The following is a 13,131-nucleotide window of genomic DNA, read 5'->3' on the forward strand; positions in this document are numbered from 1 at the left end:
TGAATACTCATCAAATATTCACAACGCTTTCCAATCAATTTCTAACATACTTCTGACCTTGTGCTTTAGCATGTCAAAGACTTCATTAGAGTTTCCGCCATGAAACATAAATAATTCTGTCCTTTTTTGTTAAGTTCTAGTGCAAGGAAAAGTTAAATACTCTCTTAATAAGAGAGAAGACTTCCTACAAGTCATTTTTAATTTAAATGCATCTTTAATTGAATCATTATAAAAACCTCGACTTATATAAATTTTTAAGATTTTTGATCAAATCAAAGTTATAACATTTCAATTGAACTTTCGTCTCTCAGACGACACATTTTTTGGCGCATTATTTTAATAGTTGGTTTCAAATTGATGTTGTATCTTTTGTACATAAATATGGCAATCATGACACATAGTCTGCACTGTGACTTCTTTCTTACATTTGGAATCAAATATAGATGAGGGTAGATGATTATCTAACATTCTCATCGGTGATGCATCTGCTCATAATACATTATACATTTACTTCAAAAGTTATGATCAGGTGGTAGGACAGCTCGAATAATCGGAATTACTTCAGATTTTAAAATCTTTTTTACTCATCCGATATGAATTTGAGAGAAATAATTTTCTATCAAAATGATTTTCACAAATAAGTTAGGATGGAGATGGCTCCCAATTGGGAGGATATTGAAGGATAGATAACCATTATTTTCTTCTAGTAAGTTCTTCAGAACTTTTTTGAAAAAGGAAATTTGAAGAACTGTAAGTTTCCATGAGTTTTTTTTTTTAATATTTTAAATCCATCCTACTCTTACATCCAAGGACGGGTCATCTACCTATGATGTTTCAATTGATTTAAAATTGAAGTATAAAAAATAATAACCAGAATCCAAAATGAGGATTTCAAACAAAACATAAAATACATTTTCAATATTTTAATTCCTCTTACTCTGAAATCCTGACTTCAAGAACTAATTTCTTTCAAAAAAATGGGATATTTGTAGTATCATACAAATGAATAAAAGTATATAATAAGTAGGTAGGTTACAAAAATCAAAAATAACTTAGTCAAGGACTTTAATATGGATTTTATGTAGAAAAAGTACTGATAACTACCTCTAAGTAGTCATTAAAATACTCATTATTAATCAGGATAATGTTGTACATAGAAAATTTTATTTTAAAATATTTTTTCTTTAGCAGAGCACATTAATTATGAGTCTGGCCACCTTCAGCCTCAATGAGAGCCTCCAACCCCCTCCAGAACTCCTTGTAAAACTTGGCAACATAGTCCTTTTTCATGATCCTCCGCTGCTGGTTAACGGAGGTCTTCAGGGCATCAATATTCGGGTGGCGGACTTTGCAGACCATCTTCTCAATTTGCCACCAAATGGAGTAATCTAGTGGATTCAGATCTGGGCTAAAGTTTCTTGAATCAAAAGTTCATGTTGCTACCTATCTATTCTTGTACAATATTAGTAGTATGATTTGTCCTGAAAGTTTTATTGACCATACAAAGAATTGGGAGATCTACTTCAGCAGGGATGTTAGCACGGGTGGGATTAACGATTATTTGAATATAAAGAAATGGGATGTCGGTCAAAAAATTTGGAAAAAATAAAATATATAGAATATTCATAACCTCCAAAATAAATCGTAGAGACGATCCTGCCCTTCAGTATCTATATTGAACGCATTTGAAATAACATGATTTCAAATTTACTTTAAAAAAAATACGAATCCTAAAAATTAATTTCTTAGATCCAAGTATAATTTTTTTAGACAACTTTTTGAATGTATTGAGGTTTTGTTGATACACTTAGATATTCTTCCGTTTAAAAAAATAAATATGATTTTTAAAATAGGGGCAGAATAAATAAGTAGTACCTACTACAAGGATTTCTCACTTTCCAGAAAATTGCCATTGAGCAGCATCCCGGCAAATAATTCATTTTATTAAATAATAAATACAGTGAAATTCATGTTCTGTAGGTCCCTGCATAACGCAGTTTCAAAACGCGTGGATTTAGCATAACGCAATGTTTGGAATTATTCTTAATCCCCGTACAATAAACAATAAATTATAAAAACTATTTATAGCCAAATATTCATTAATAGAAGGATATAATTTTTTTATAGGGGAGTGTTTAAGTAAGTATTTAATTTGATATTGAGACTTAAAACTTCTGTTTATTGCTTATTATAAAAACATGCAATTAAAAAGGTTGCTAAATAAATATTGATTAATTTCTGATTATTTAAATTTAACAGTATTGAAACGACCAGATTAAAATTAAGTAAATACAAGATTAACATTAAATTTCACTGTTATTTTACAAGTGTAAGTATAAAATTTGTATTTAGTGTCCTAACCATCCATTTCAAAATAACAAAACAAAGAAATAATACTAAAGATTGGATTTTGAAGCAATTAATTTTGAGCTAGTCTTATCCATAATATATTATCAATAGGGTGTGAGATGTAAACAACGTGATTCAAAATAATGGTGCGCCATACTCGGGTCCTAAAAAACTGAATACATATACCATAAATATAATATATTCATCAAGAAAATGTAAATACTATTTTATTAATCATTGCTATACAGTAGAATTGTATTAAATTTTATTATATATTTAATTAGTTAATAGCTGTTACTTTTTAAAAGTTGTTCCTAGATATAAAAAAACATGCTTCGCAACGTCTCAGTACTATAGAAAAAATATTTGCATAGTTCTAGAAGCATGAACATTCATATTAATATTCTTCTTAACAATATTATTTTAAAGTACTATTTGAAATACTGATTTTGAATTTGTTGTCTAATAAGCAGATGTTTCCAAGAGTGGAACCTCTATTAATAAATTTTTAGTTAAGAAACATAGTTTGAATAATTTTATAATACGGAAAATAGATATATAATTAATATATAATTTTGGAGGATCAGTAGTCCAGATTTCTGATCTGATTCCAATGGCAAATTGGGAAAATTCATTTGAATTGATGACAATTGTTTAATCTCATATATAGTGTATTTCCCCGAAGACGTAGGCCCACATTTAATTAATTATTTCAATTTATGCAGTCAAAATATTTGAGTTCCTTCCCCCCTCATTTTCCTAGCCTTTTCTTCTCTTCTTGTCTTCCAATATGGCCCTTTAATAATTAAATAAATTGATCTTATAAGAAAAATTCAAAAATTATCTGTATCTTTCAAATTTTACAAAGATATGGTTGTTTTTCTGAATGGAAGCTTTATTAAAATATAGTTCAGACTTTCAAGAATAAATTGAGATGTTTTTACACTTTCTGGATTTATCTTTTTTGGAGCTATGCACCTCTAAAAAACAACCCGTTTTCAACTTTAAACAAAGATCACTCAAGTTCTAAATATTATAGATACATTTTAATTTTTTTTTTTGAATTGTTTAGCATTAGGCTTTGAAATATATTATTGTCATTTATCCATATTTTATATATTTATAAAAGCATTGAATATTAAAAATAGCCAAAAAAAAAAACAACACCCAAACTTATGGCCTTTTTCTGAAGGCCCTGAAGATAATAGAGTAACACTAGGACCATATTTGGAATTAGAGGATCAAATTCTACTATTTTAATATTTTTGCTGTTGAGTAACATAAGTAATTACAGCTTATGTAAATGACATTCACCGTAGTTTTTCTTTCTTTCAATTATATGAACAAGGCCCAAGTATGAAGTATCATCTAGCGGTATAATTTTTTTTATTAGTTTACTCGCACCCTATTTTTATTCTTGTCATTAGATCATTATCACAAATAGTGATCGTTTTTTTTTATAAAACCTAAGAGTACCACTTTATGGAATTCCGTAATCTGATATCCGACTTGGAGCAATATTTTACTGAATGTATATGGTAAAAAAATCACTAGAATAGAATGAACGGACGTAATTCTTTAAAAGTTGTTCCATTTGATTCCTTTAGTTACATTATGTATTTAGTTTCACTTAAGTTGTTAAATCTTATAGTGGAGTAACGTCTTTGACATTACAAAGAAGTAATCACACTATTAATACAATAGTTATATAATTACTTCAATCCATGTGAGGGAAAATAGGTATAACCCAGCTTATAAGTTCTTTCAATGTATATTTTTTTCGTTGGTAGATAGTCTCATGGGCAATGATTAAAATCCATTGTAGAATGGACAAGTTAAACAAATTAAACAGAAAATCAACATGGTAACCCTAACAATTTTAAGAATGTTTTGGAGGAGAGAAAGAATAATGCTCATGACGTTTCATTACATCAGCTACAATCAGCTGTGAGAAGGGAGGAAATAGAAAATGATATGAACAAGGACATTTGCTATAATTACTCTGACGTCGATCCCCAATTCTACTCTGAGTCCAACAAGGACTTACTATTATAACTCCACAAGAAATCCTCAGGGTTACGCTCCTCCGTCTTTTAAGAGCACACAATTATGTTCAATAAGGTTTTTAATATAGTTGAATTTATTTAGGAAAGGATAATCACTACTCAGGAATTAAATAATAATGATAACGTCTAAGGAAAAGAAAAATCATTCTTCAGATTGCCAATTCCAAAAAACGGACCAGCTAAAAAATACACCGGATTTTTATCACTGCTCGTAGAAGCAATAGTTAGAGATGTATTGATACCAAAACTTCAGCCAGTTCCAATTCTTTATGAAAAATTCCGATACCAAATCTTTATTAATATTATGTATAAGGAATTACATAAACAAATAAAAAAATGATTCACTTCTTTAAATGTTTAACTTTTTATTAATTAGGACTTGACATGAAAAAATATAAACATATCCATCATAATTAGGATTGAAATTATTTGTAAATAGTTTGAAATTAAAATTATATACAAAACTAAGTTCCTCTATTTGCTCATGAGTCAATTTATTTCTAGTTGGCTTTTATATATTGGTTGCACGTACTGAATCCACTTTCATTTTCATTGAATGGACATGAATTCTGTTATGCAGGTCTATTGCACCATACAACAGCCTTCTTGCCCGTAGGCTGAAGACCACATTTATTATTTCTATTTAACCCGTCAAACACGAATATGACCATTAAAACATTCAACGGATATTGCTTTTGGGCTTTTAAAAAAAAAAAAAAAAAAAAAATCATGTTTTGAGAGAATAACTAGGATTCAGTGCCATTTTTCGAAATGAAAAGCAATATGTAGATGAAAATAAAAGTAAATATAAATTGATACAAAAATTTCAACATTATAAAAAATGAATGATTTATTACTTTATCTTGATTAGAATAATAAAAATGTATATAACCTCGAAAAAATCGAGTAAAAAGAAGTATTTTACTTAGAAACTAATATATATATATTTTTTTCTTATTTTTTCTTTATATCCTGGGTGAAGTTATAGAATATACTTTATATTTCAATTTTAAACAAGGTCGATTTTGATTGATTTTTGGTCAATTTAGTTTTTAATATTTATTTAGAAATTTAAATGTAATAAGCTGGTTAGGTTTCATGAATATAGATTACAATATATTTTCCAGAGAAAAAAAAATGAATCACTTATGAGTTCAATTAATTAATTATTTTGAATATGAAACATATATAAATTTGTTTTAATCACCTAACATTATTTTAGAAGTACATATTGCGGATTTTGCTTAACCCCACCTTGCACCATTGCTCAAGATATTTCGGAGGTTTGTTGGACATCTTTTATTTATAGTGCTTCATTTGCAAGGCATACATTGTAAAAACTTTAAATTGAGTGATTTTTTTAACGTTTAATGTAATGAATTATATATAATTAAATTAATCTTATATTATTAAATAACTAAATGCAGGATTTCTATGGAGAATACATATTTACAAGTAATTATCTGTAGATGTAAAGCCCTGAGGAATTCCTGTGAGAGAAATTATTGAGATAATAATACAAATTAATTCAAAAAATTTAACCAGGGGTTGGGACTTTAGTTATAAAATTGATTACTGAAAGTTGAACTTTATGGAATAGTTATAATCATCATATTTATTAGTTCCAAGTCTAAAATAGAAATAGAAGTACTTTTTTTATGAAATAATATGGATAAAATTATCAAATCCTTTCAACAGCTTTCCTTTTATAAGTAGGCATCTCAATCAACCCACTAGAAGGCCAATAGATTTATCTTTTATTGTAATATTCCTTATTTCTGAATATATTCAAGAAAAAAATGGATATTTGTAGGAAACAATCAATCAAAAAAAAAAAAATAATAATATTTAAAGCCTTGAATATTATATAAATCTTTTAAAGTGCTTCCATTATTTTAGTTCAATCCTTCAATGTGTGTATGTATGAACATATTCAATTTAAAACCTTTATGGGTCCGAAGATAAAAATTCAATTTTTTTCAAATCTATTAATGTCAGTAAAATTGTATTAAATATGGCTTTCATCAAACTTTATATAATATCATAGGTGTACATTTAAAACAGATATGTTCAATGTATCTCTCAGCCTTTCATCCATGAAACAAAAGAAGTAAGACTCGAAATTTTCACTCCAAACTTTTTTATCCACTCTTAACCTTAACTATTAAAGAAGGAAAGGAAAAACTTTAAAATAACATATGGTAGGTAGTAGTGTTGGGCTTATAGGCTATAGTCCCCTCTAAAATAAGGAATTTTTTGCTTTTTAATAGAAAATTTAATATTAATATATTTTCAGGGATTTCATGAAATCCCTAGATTCAGAGTTTCACTGTAACATGTATGTACTAATGGTAGTACATGGTATTGACCGGAGTTATTATGGGGTTGACTAATATAAAAATTACCTTTAGTAATATAAACTTATTATCATTTTTATTCTCCAACAAATCCTTTGTGTTACTCTCTCTTACTCACTCAATACTTAGACGTTCTCTCCTCAAGAATAATAATAATAAAAATAAATAAATAACAAGCCATTTGCAGAGTTTTGTTGAGAGTCTAAAATATCCCTTGTTCAGAATTCAGTGTGCAAAGTAGCAGAATCAGTAGCTAACGATATTTTTAACAAGAGTAATTATTGATCGAGTGGGGATATGATTTATTTATGTCAATATTTGTAAATCAGTTGTAGTTTGTAAAAAGGTTTGAGTTCATAGGTCGCTTGAATAACTTTTTAAAACTGAATCAATTATTATATATTTTTTTTAAATTATTTAACGTTTATTAGATATGAAAAGATCTAAAATCCAACTTTTGTGAACTTTGTGCTTATAAGTATTTGAACAATCCAAAGTATAGTTCAAATGGTCATTCTAACATTCAGCACATCAACATATAAGTATATTTTTCTCTTCAATATCCATTGGATTATCCTTGTCAAAGACTTTGCTTCCAAGCATATTTATACAAATTATTTAAGTGAGTTTATCAATAGCCTATTCCTAAGATTTTTTGGTGGATAAATAGATATTGAAATATTTATAAAAATGTCATGTTAAAAATATCGAACTCCACGCATGGCTAGGTATCATTGGCACTGATGCCTAATATATTTCCATCCAGTATTTAAAAGTAAAAAAAAACCAGAAAATAAACGTGGTCATTCTAACAATTTGAAATTTTTTTAGGTGGAGAGAAGCTTAGCTGTCTGAATATTCCATTAAATCAGCTGCAAGTATCCTTGAGAGGAAGGAAATAAACACAAATCCCACTTCGTATCTCTCAATGATAGGGACAGGAGTTACTCCGATATCGATCCTTAATTCTACTCCGAGTCCAAGAAAGACTTAGATTCCTGAGAGAGAGCATATTAGATGTAGATATTTGAATTTTTGGAGAGGGGAGAGTCATCAATATACTACGAGAGAAGAATCATGGCAAATTCGAAGTCCCATGTATCTTGGATTAGTAAATGGATTGATTCTCTAGGAAGGCTACATCTTTAAAACAATTCCTAAATCCATATCGTTCATTTCAACCTTAATCTAATTTATCAACTTAACATATTTAGGAATAATTATTTTTTATTTAATCTATTCCAAATCTTTTGGAGCATTCAAATCCCAGTTCAAGCTCTCGTAAATTATTCCTCTTATATTACATAATCTTTCCTTTAAAGACGATATATCGCGTCTGGAGCAAAAAAAAAAGGATAGAAATTGAAAGCGAGATATCTCTTAGCTGTATAATCCGTTAAGAGATTAAAAAATAGGCCTGATAATCAGTTTCTGATCAGTCATGTGACTATTATAATAAAACAGCTTAGTAATGTTTTTAAAAGTTTGTTAAACTCTTAGTTTCATGTTTAAACAGATGTGATTTCCTTTCAATGCCATTACTATGTTTCCTGCAAAATAATAATTGACCAGAGAAATATATATTATTGCTACTTTGAATGAACGCCCCTAGTCATAGAAGAAAAAGTACCATAAAATAAGCGTTTAGAATTCATATCATTAAATCCCAGTAAATATGTATTGTTATGAAGACTTAATCCCCATGTTTTTTATGAAGCGTAAATCATTTCTCTGTTCTCCTTTAGGGAGTTGAGACTCGTGATGTGACAACAGATACTTTTCTTGAAGTTCCAAATTCGATGTGGTTCTTTGCTCTAAATCAAGGATGTCCAACCTTTGAATATAATGGACTGCATTGCCACTTGAAATATTTCAATTGTATATATATATTGTAAATATGTATATATTGTTTTTTTAATTAAAAAAAAAAAAAAATCGCTCAACTACATAATTTGATCAAATGACTTTTTTTAGAAAATAAATCAACCTTAAAAAATTCTCTGTTTTCTCATTAGACTTTTTTTTCCAGAGCAATGATTTTTAAATAATTTGCATTCTTTGCGTTTTGATGATATTGTGATAATTAGGATAAAAAAAACTACTTCAAGTGAGAATGAGTTGTGGGATGCACTAAAATATGAAGCAGGCCGCAATGCAGCCTACATGCCAACTGTTGGATATCCTTGCTCTAAATCATTTAAATTTTAGCGGTTCTGACACGGCTCCGACCTTGTTCCTCGATTAGGGTGGATTTCCTGTTCTTTCTTACTTCATTGCCTGTAAAAATGGTAACTTTATAATGCTAGGGACGAGTAGGAAGGGGTAGATATAGGTACGTTCCTATAGTTTTCGCAAAGTTAAGCGGTCATCTGAAGGACGACTAAAAATCTTCATTGATTAAGAAGTCTGTTATTTTTCTCTCATTTTTAGTAGGTAACTTTTGTATTTCGCTTGGAGTGCAAACTGGATAGAGGGTGTCTGAGCTGGTTTTCTCTTTCTGAAGGAAAGATCTCACACATACAGGGTGTCCACGATAAATTGGAACTATCTTAAAATTCAACTTGCTTGATAAAAATGGAATTTGGAGTGTATTTGTTAATATGAAAAAGTTAGACATGATATTAAACAATAAATTTATTCAACATGTCCTCCTCAGCAGCCACCATCTTCTCCATCCTGCCCCTAAAGGATTTGTATGCCCTAATGACTTCCGTGGAATCGACAGCATTCCACTCCCTCGTAATGGAGCCCGGGAACTTTGTGGTGAAGACCGCAGGGACCTCTTCTCTCTCCTTGGCAAGCCACCTGTCATTCTGGACGTTGTAGCTTCTCTCGACAGTCCAGTTCTTCTCGTCGGAGAAGAAGATGATTCTTCCTCCATGGCTCTTCAGGTCATTGAGGAGACGCTTACCGTTGGTGAGCCTGGTGGCCTTCATGGATGCCGTGAGGATGTGTTGTTTGGCCAATCGCCATGACCTGTACCCGAGGTCCTCATTCACAGCCTTGGAGAGTAGCTGCTTGCTCACTCCACGATTCTTTGCCAACCTGGACAAGGAAGTCCCCGACGAAGCCTTGATGGACTTCCGGAGGCCTTCAAGGAAGCGGGGAGTGCAGATTTGGTCACTTCTCATGTTGTGGGCCCTGCAGCAGACCTTCCCCTCAACCTCCCAGGCATTGAAGACCCGGTACACCGTGGGCTTGGGGTAGTTAAGAAGCTTGTAGATAGCAGAGGGCTTGTGTCTCGCGCGAGCCAATTCGAGGATGGCGTCTCTCCTTGCTTGTTCCATGATGACTATTGTTTGTTGTCAAAACAATTGCAGCGGAAGTTATAGTGTATTGTTCACGCAACCTTTTATATTAGTATGATTTAACCCCAAATATCCACATTATGGATCTGGATGAAGTTTAAAGTAGTTCCAATTTATCGTGGACACCCTGTACTATATGAATGATGACTCTTCATTTTTTTGTTTAGTAATTGGTTCACAAAGCGTTTCTTTTATTTATTTTGAAAACTGTACACGGATAACTAGATTTTCTCAGTTTACCGGCTTGGACCCGCAATCTGTGACATCCCTAATTGAGACTACATAATACATATCAACAACATATTTAATTATGTTTGTCCAAGGATATAAGATTTGCAAGAATAAAAAGTAATATAATATGTAATATTCATACATTTAGATTATGAATTTAATATCTTTGAACTTATGACATTCAAATCCATACTTAATTGCCTACTAAAATTAATTTTGATTAATGAGCTAATGAAGACTAGGCTCTTTATGAACTCATTACCTCGAAATAAAAACAGGCATGACGTATATATTTTTTAAATAAACAATTTGCAAATATATTTCGACATCTGCAATTAATGCTCAATTATAATTTAAGTACTCATTTCTTGAATTTATAAATTGCTTTATATTTTCTTAATTTTAGTCCCAAAATTACAAAAATGTTAAATATATATCATCTTAGTTTATTTTATATTACAAAATTGATCATTACTTCTCTTATCCTCATCCCCCCCCCAGGTGTTACCTTCAAGGCTGTGTCATTATCTGTCTAGCGGTTCTAAGAGTTCGAGCATTTTTGGTTCTTGAAAACTAAGAAACGGAACCGAAAAAGTCGAACATGGACCGGAACCGAGATTGCCATATATTGCTTATCGGTCTCAGTTATTGTGCTTATTTTCGTTTTTTGTATTTTTCTAACCTTTTGATATTCCATCTACATAATTTTATGTAAATGAAAAGCGTCATAACTTTTATTGTATCACCCAACCTTTCCCTCAAAAAGAAACAAAATCATCAACTGCTATTTTTCTCTTAAGTACTACGACATTATTATTGTTATATTATTTCTTCATAATTTTTAAAATAAATTCAGAAATACACATATATATATATATTCATAATATTAAAATCTCCTCCGAGCCTCCATCACGGCCCCCATTTTGAAAACCATTGTCTTGGCAATCTTAGTTTTCAGGTCCCTTGCTGCACTTTGCACTCTGCGTATTAGGTAGCTGTAACATTGTTTCTATATAATATCATTTCTTGGGCCCAAATTTTCTAGGAGCAGCCCTTGTTTTAAGTACCTGCTACCAAACTGAGTCTGTAAAAAAAAAAAGAACCGAGATCGACAAATCAGAATCCATTTAAATGAAAGAACCGAGAACGGGACCGATAAGAACCGATGAACCTGAACCAGGCACAACCTTGGTTACTTCATTAGCACAGCATTTTATATTGTATTTTATTGGCAACTATCGATTTTTAAAATTATTTTCTCTTAATGAGTGTACCTAACAAGAAAGGTTATTTGTTTATAAGGAGAAATTGATTTTGCCATTTAACCCATTTTAAAAAGCAAAATAAAATCATTTTCTATAAAAATGCCATTAATTGAAATATGGATACAATTGATTTAATATGGTCGTTTAAAAATACGATTTAACATATTTTTCTAAAAAAAAACCCCGCCATATATTAAAAAATGCCATTTAAATAAAGGATAGGGTTCTTAATTTTTATAAACCAGTTAAAGTTAAGACCTTGCACAATATATTTTCGCATAGGGCTCCAATAGATAAAGCCTGTTCTCATGATACTCTATAGAATCTCTCGTGGAGCCCTTGCCGATGCAATATGGAACACAAGGTTGTAAAATAAAATAGAAAAGTTTTTTAGTTTTCATAATATGGTATTGTAGATCCTTCAAACAAAGCTCCATGGGCCAAATATTGCCCAATGTATTCAATATGACCCACAACAGTTAAGGAATTATAAAATTAAATAAATGCATGAAAGCTTAATGGCAGGAAAAATAAAACATTTTGGGCCTTTGGAACATCCTAGATTAATCATTATTGTCCCATAAGGCTGGCAAGTCTTATATATTTTTGTTTTGTCTTTCCTCGAATTCGACTTCATTCAATCCTCAAAAATGAAACTCAACTCGACTCAATACTTATAACCCGAATCCATCACCATCAAACAATGTAAGTAAATACATCTAATGTTGAAGGATGATAAAATAATGTATTGAATCATTTATTGTGACATTGAATATTCCAATCAAGGTCCTTCAGTCTATTTACATATATATCAATCCATGTATTTACGTATTCTATATATATTGTTTTAAATTTAGAGCTTGCGTATAATCACATGAAGTACCATTAAGTATACTATAAAAAATTTATTGCTAGAGAACTCAACAAAATTGATTCCCGTTTATGGTTAAATTGACGATATTGTTTAAAATACGCATTAAGAAAACTTTTGGTACTTTATTTTCACAAGGAGTCCTTGAATAGTTCACTGGCATCGCGGAAATATATATATATATACATATACAAGACAAATATATATATACAGGGTTTTTACGATAAATATACACAAGAACTTAGTGAAAATGTAACATCATCAATACTAAAAAAAATGATAAGGATTATAACTCTTCTTGAGTAAAGTTCAAATATGTAAACTAAACCAAGCCTCAATTACAACCTTCAGACAATTTTCGTTGGTTATTATTTTGTACAAAATCGAACATATATTTTGTGTCTGAGATATCTATTACGCCTTAAGTATTTATATGATAACTACAAATCTGATTAAAAGAAATAAAACATTATCCAAAAAAGAAAAGAAATAGAGATAATGCCGTACAAAATGATAAAATGTAAGGCGGAGGAATAATTTAGATAAATTTCCCAATCTTTTCATGTTAGATTTACAATACTTTATAACTACAGGTACAATATATATCAAGCAAAATCATTTTTTACAGCTGGCGATATTGTGACCGCTAATCGCTCTTGTTTATTACCAAAAAAGATAGACAGG

This window comes from Lepeophtheirus salmonis, chromosome 6 (assembly GCF_016086655.4).
Source record: "Lepeophtheirus salmonis chromosome 6, UVic_Lsal_1.4, whole genome shotgun sequence".
Classification (NCBI taxonomy): Eukaryota; Metazoa; Arthropoda; class Copepoda; order Siphonostomatoida; family Caligidae; genus Lepeophtheirus; species Lepeophtheirus salmonis.